Below are 6,612 nucleotides of genomic sequence, written 5' to 3'. Positions count from 1 at the left end.
AAATCACTAATTATAAAAACTTCACGCATTTAAGAAACAAAAAACAAAAAAAAAATACCAAACAGAAAATGTCCCGCTTTTCTAGTGTCCTATTTAAATTATTAAAAAGTATAAACAACACTTGACCTCCCGTAGCTGAGTTGGTTAGTGCGGGTGTGCTAATTCCTGGAGGACCTAGGTTCGAATCCTGCAAAAAGAAGGCTGAATGGGCCAGCCCGCGGCAGGGTGTGCACATACGTACAGTGTATACGTGTTTGTCAAAAAAAAACACAGCATATACGTGAAGAGTTTATAAATTATGACTATCATGCCCTTACTTATGAAGAGGTATGGGCTAATCTGAGCCGTCCTTGTGTTTAGGGGGGGTGTACCGAAGCAGAAATGTAGTCTCACTGGCTATGAACGACGCCTCCACGTCCCAAACAATCAGTCGCACTGCACTTTCGCCATGCATCGCTCGGTTGCCAAGCTGCTCGCCTTACTCCTCGCCACGGCCGTCTTCTCCGTCGTCGCCCATGCCCGGCAGCCCCAGCCGGCCCATGCAGCTGACGCGGGCTGCTCGCCGCGCGAGAGGGACGCGCTGCTGGCCTTCAAGCAAGACATCGACGACACCTACGACGTCCTCGCCTCCTGGCAAAAACAACACAACGATTGTTGCCTATGGTGGGGCGTCACCTGCAGCAACGAAAGTGGCCATGTGATCGAGCTTGACATTGGCGGCACCTATTTGGAGGGCAAGATAAGTCCTTCCCTGCTTTCTCTTGAGCATCTGGAGTACCTAAGTCTCAGCAGCACCCACCTACTTGGACCAGACGGTACTTCTTTGTTCCCAGAATTCCTGTGTTCTTTAAGCAACTTGAGGCACCTCGATTTCTCATGGACACAATTCTCTGGTAGATTGCCTGCTCATCTTGCCAACCTTTCAAATTTGGAGTACCTAGATCTCTCATTAACAAAATTCTCGGGTAGATTGCCTGCTCAGCTTGCAAACCTTTCAAATTTGGAGTATCTCGATCTCTCATCCACATCCCTGCACGGGCCTAATGGTTGCGCTCCAGAGTTCTCGTCTTACTTGAGGCATCTCGATCTCGGAGGCACACCATTGTCTGGTAGAGTGCCTCCTCAGTTTTTCAACCTTTCAAAGTTGGAGTATCTCGACCTCTGCGAAACTAGCATGTCAGATATACTGCAGCCTCGGCTCGGAAACCTTTCGAACTTGCGACACCTTGACCTCGGTTTCATGCAAAATATACACACACCAGATATCTCATGGTTAACTTATCTCCATTCCCTGGAATATGTTGAAATGAGTTATGTGAATCTGAGCAGCGCGGATATGTTTCTCGTGGCCAACACAATCCCATCTCTGAAAGCCCTTATTCTTGTCAATTGCTCACTTCCAAATGCAAACCAGTCGCTTACGCATGTAAACCTCACAAAACTAGAGCAGCTTGATCTCTCCAGAAACTATTTGGGCCACCGAATTGAAACATGTTGGTTCTGGAACCTAACAAGCATCAAGGAACTAACACTCGATTCAACCTATCTTTATGGTCCATTCCCTGATGCGCTGGGAGGTATGATTTCCCTCCAGCGCCTGGAATTTAAGAACAACGGTAATTCAGCCACAATGACGGTGGACTTGAATAATCTATGTGATTTAGATAACCTATGGCTCGATGGGAGTCTCGCGTTTGTGAACCTGACAGACTTCGTGATTAAACTGCCACAATGTTCGTCCAGCAAATTGCGGTTCTTGAGCTCAAATCACAACAATATGGCAGGAATGTTGCCAGATAGGGTGGGGCACTTCACCAGCTTGAAGTACCTTTTCCTTTATAATAACAGCATTGCTGGAGCTATACCAACTGGGTTAGTGAATTGTACTAGTTTGAAATCAATTGGTCTCGGTATGAACCAACTAAGTGGCCAGATACCAACATTGCCGAGAAGCCTCACCGAAGTGGACTTATCCATGAACAGCTTGTCAGGACCTTTGCCATCAGATTTTGGAACTCCATATCTTACGGTACTAAGTCTATCCTCCAATTACATCACTGGTCACGTTCCCAGACCTATTTGTGAGTTGCAAAACCTAGTTTTCTTGGATTTGTCCCAGAATAGGTTTGTGGGAGAGTTTCCCAGGTGTTCTTCAATGCCAAACTTGGCATTCCTACACTTAAGTAACAATAACTTCTCCGGAAATTTCCCGCCACTGGTCCAAAAGCTGCTCAGAATTGATTTTCCTTGATCTTGCAATGAACGAGTTCGATGGAGCATTACCAGTATGGATCGGAGACCTAGTGAACTTGCGGTTTCTGCAGCTAAACCATAACATGTTCTATGGGGATATTCCAGCTAACATCACAAGTCTTGTACTACTTCAACAACTCAGTTTAGCGAGCAATAATATATCAGGATCAATTCCATCGTCCTTGTCAAAATTAATAGCTATGACCCTGAAACATCTGCCTAGACTTGAATCAGGGTGGTTTGAAGGCACCAACACGCAGCCGGCGGATATTTTGTCTGTGGTGATGAAGCGGCAAGAACTGAAGTTTAGAGGCGCTGCAGTTACTGACATGGTCAGCATTGATTTGTCGGTCAACCACTTGACCGGGGAAATTCCAGATGAGGTAACTTCACTGAATGGACTATTGAGTTTGAATTTATCACGGAATCACCTGAGCCAGAAAATTTCTGTGAAGATTGGGGATATGGAATCACTGGAATCACTCGACTTGTCAAGGAACAATATCTCCGGTGAAATCCCAATGAGCCTCTCAGATTTGACATATCTGAGCTCCTTGGACTTGTCATACAACAATCTTGGAGGAAGAATTCCATCAGGCCCTCAACTTGACACTCTGTATGCGGAAGATCCGTCCATGTACGATGGCAACAGTCACCTTTGCGGGCTTCCTCTTCAAAGGCATTGCCTAGGCAACGGTCCACCAGAGCATGGGAATCAGCAGAGAAGTGAAAATGCTTATGACCCAGTGGTGTTCTTCTACATTGGGCTAACGTTTGGCTTTGTGGTCGGACTCTGGCTTGTCTTCTGTGCTTTGCTGTTCAAAAGGGCTTGGAAATATGCCTATTTTCGCCTCTTCGATGAGCTATGTGACAAGGTGTATGTGTTTGTTGTTATTACTTGGGGCCGGATAAACACCGAGGTGACTGCAAGTTGAGTGATGTGCTAAATCGAATAATGCCGGTGACACTCTATTGCTGTGCTCCATGAATAAATAAAGGCAAAGAAGTATTTGTTAGCAGCGTGTACAAGTGTGTGTTTTTGTATATATACTTGTGATATGAACTTTCTCTGATGCATGTAACTGTTATTGGTTTGTACTGGTTGGTTATGATGAACCCAGTACCTGATTTTGGTTTCCAGCTCTGTTTTGTTTCATCTTTCATGTCGATGGTTTGTAACACTGAACTGGACTAGCAGAGTGGCCTGTACAGTTGTGCACAGCTTATTATATTGTATTTGTGCGTACAAATGCCCATGCGATTGCAACGGGCGAAAAAATTTGAACATGCTCCAGGCACTACACAACACTTATGAAATAAGTTTACACCGGCATAGCATTTTGAACAGATGTGAAGAAGCCACCCTAATGGTGTTTGTCAAGACCCAATTCAGCTCCACACTTTCATCCGATGAAAGAATAGTTGTGCATGTAATAGTCTTTTAATATATTTTTATTTTTTCTTCTTCAGGAGAATACGGATATATTTTGAAAATGTGTTTTTTTTGTAATTTTCAGAACATTTTTGAAAAGCTGGCCCCAAGCAGAAGGATTTGACCGACACACATAGAGACGGCACGTACTCTCTATCCCTCTATGTTACTTTAAAAAAAGGAGACACACGAACTCGATATCCCTTCCCGATCCCCATTCAGACATAGTAGCAGAGTTTATGTGAGCAAAGATGAAGGTTTACAAAATACAGTAAAATGAACATGACGTTAAGCATCGATCAGCCTGAAGCTTAGTATCATTCACACAACATATGAGTTAATTGAAATAAGATTCAAACAAAGTGCTGAAATAAATCAAAACCTAATGTATGTTTCTTCTGCTAAACTTTAGATTGCTTGGAAGAAAAATATGAATACAGCAAATTTGTCTTGCTCTGTTTTACACAGCTCACTATTTTTAAATGTTGTCAAGACCTCAGTTCAATATCATATCCTCACATTAATATAATACCAGTACACCCATTTCCATCAAGACCGGCAATGCTAACATAAGAGCATCTATAGTTGGGCACCCCAAACACGCCTCATACGCCTGGGCGGGCCGCCCGGTCATTGGTCGGTCACGAAATTTCAACCTAGATGGACTCCCTAAATGGGCCTCAAATGTCCAAGTTGACGGCACCCCTGATATCCAGCCCAAATATGGGGCGGATATGGGGGCGCCCGGGCGCACCCGTCACGTCGGACCCGACAGCCTGATCTCACCATAAATTGCACCAAATCAACCAAACCCTTCCTCCTCCTCCTGTCGCCCTCCAACCTTTCCCGCGCCCGAGCCCGAGCCGTCCGCCACTTTTGCTCCCCATCATCACAAACGGTCCTTCTCCCCCGCGAAGGGGCCGTCCATCTCCTGCCCTGCAGAGTCGTCCAGCCCGTTCCAGACCGCCACGACGAAGGCGCAGTCCGCCTTATCGGTTCGACGTCCCTTCCTTGGATCCATCTTGCAAGGGAGAGCAGGACGCAGTCTGCCTGAGCTCGGAGTAATGGCGCCCGGCTAGTGATCCGACAAGCGCGCCATCCGTCACGCACGGACATTGACTTGGCATGTTCGGTTTGTTGAACTATGATTTGCTTTGCTTTGTTTCGAACTGTTGAATTCGGACAATCTGTATCGTATGATCACATGCATGGATTTGAGGATCGGCATTTGAAGTATATGGATGTGCAGCACAATATATGAGGGACCCGACGGGCGCTGTCCGTGGACGTATAGGAGGCCGGATTTGCCATGTCCGACTGATAGATGCTCTGAGCAGAACAAAATGTGACTAAGCAACACGAGTGCATGTCTGTAGGACAGCATTCAGAGTTTCAGACATCATCGGGTCATCATCAGTGGATTATTTTACTCAAATATTTGAACTCCGAAGTCTGAAACTCCTTGGTACTTGTCTATCTATTTAGAAATTACGGTCGGTCAAAAATGTGAAGATTCAAGACCGAGTACTACGTGGCCTCAACCGCAATTTGTATTTATCTTATCTCCTATATGTGTCTCTATCTTTATCACCACGAACCCCACCCCCACCCACATCCTCCACTCTAGCAGCCGGCCTCCCCACCGTGCCTCCCTGACCTCCAGCTTTCTTCCTCCTTAATTTTCTCCAGAGGAGTCGCCATGGAAACACACAACCGCAACACCCCACCTTAGAGCTCGCCGCCACCGGCCACCTATCTGTGGGCCTCATGCTCCTCCGCCTCGATCTGTCTGACCTGCCGTCGGATCCACGTCGGAGAAGCCCAGGTCCGCCACCCAGACCACCAAGCGCTTGTGTGCTCCTCCGCCTTGATCGCCGGGTGCTTGGCCCTTCTTGCCCACGAAGGGGTCGTCCATCTCCTGCCCTGCAGTGTCGTCATGCAAGTGTTGATGCTACCTCGGCTCTCTCTGTCTTTCTTTCGGTTTCCTTCCTCAGTTCGTTCTTCGTGTCTATCTGCTTCCGAGCTGGGCACATATCTCGTCCTTTTCTGGTTGTTGCCTTGGCTGTTTGATTCTTGCAAATGAACGTATATAACATGGTAGGATTTGATTTAAAGGAGCAAGGTGGGACTATTAATTATATGCATAAGGAGCAATTCGGGCCCATGTGACGATGTAGGAAGCCGGACGAAACTGGCGGGCTAGGTGAACGGACAGCGGAAAAAAATTATATGAAACCAGGTCTCATATAAATCAGGTGAGACCCGCCCTGATGAATGACATGTGGCATTCACAAATCACAAAGCATCTAATCTCTCCCCCCCTGATTTCAGGTGGGGGGTGGGGTGGATGCTTTGTAATTTGTGAATGCCATGTGTCATCCATCAGGATGGGTCTCACCTGCTAATCCATGAGACCTGGTCTCATAGAATTTTTGTCCACGGACAGCCTGCAGCCCCAAGTCCAGGAGCCAAACTTCCTGAATTAGTACCACCTCGCATATATGTTTTAAATTCAAACTGAAAGCGTAAATTCACGGAAAGAAGCGTCAAATTAATTGTTCTATTCTACTCCAAATGCACTCTCTCACGTGCATGCAACCAATGAAAAAGTACGCATGCAACGTATTAATTTCCTAGACATGGCACCAACAACAATGGCTCTCGATGCAACCAATGAAGTGGTTGCATGCATGCACCTTTCCAAAGCAGGGCCTTATAAAAACGGACATGCTTGGGATGCTATGAGGCCTAATAAACCCGGACGGAGGTAGTAGTCCGTATGTTTTTCGGTTATTGACCCCGCTATAATATACTAATAAAGTCAACCGAATCGTTATGGTCGACATAAAAGAAAAAAAACTGTGTCCTGATCCCATCTCGTCGCTCCAGCACGCCGCCACCTCCTGCAGACCGCCCCTCCCCCTCCC

The 6,612-nt window shown here is 46.4% G+C and overlaps 1 pseudogene; it reads left to right on the top strand.

Annotated features, from left to right (window-relative positions):
- Positions 1-448: 448 nt before the first annotated feature.
- On the top strand, positions 449-3,321 carry LOC119326676 (annotated as a pseudogene).
- The last annotated feature ends 3,291 nt before the right edge of the window (positions 3,322-6,612 follow it).

This window comes from Triticum dicoccoides, chromosome 6B (assembly GCF_002162155.2).
Source record: "Triticum dicoccoides isolate Atlit2015 ecotype Zavitan chromosome 6B, WEW_v2.0, whole genome shotgun sequence".
In the NCBI taxonomy this organism is placed as follows: domain Eukaryota; kingdom Viridiplantae; phylum Streptophyta; class Magnoliopsida; order Poales; family Poaceae; genus Triticum; species Triticum dicoccoides.
Note: the sequence above shows the minus strand (reverse complement) of the source record. Positions and strands in the feature narration are given on the sequence as shown.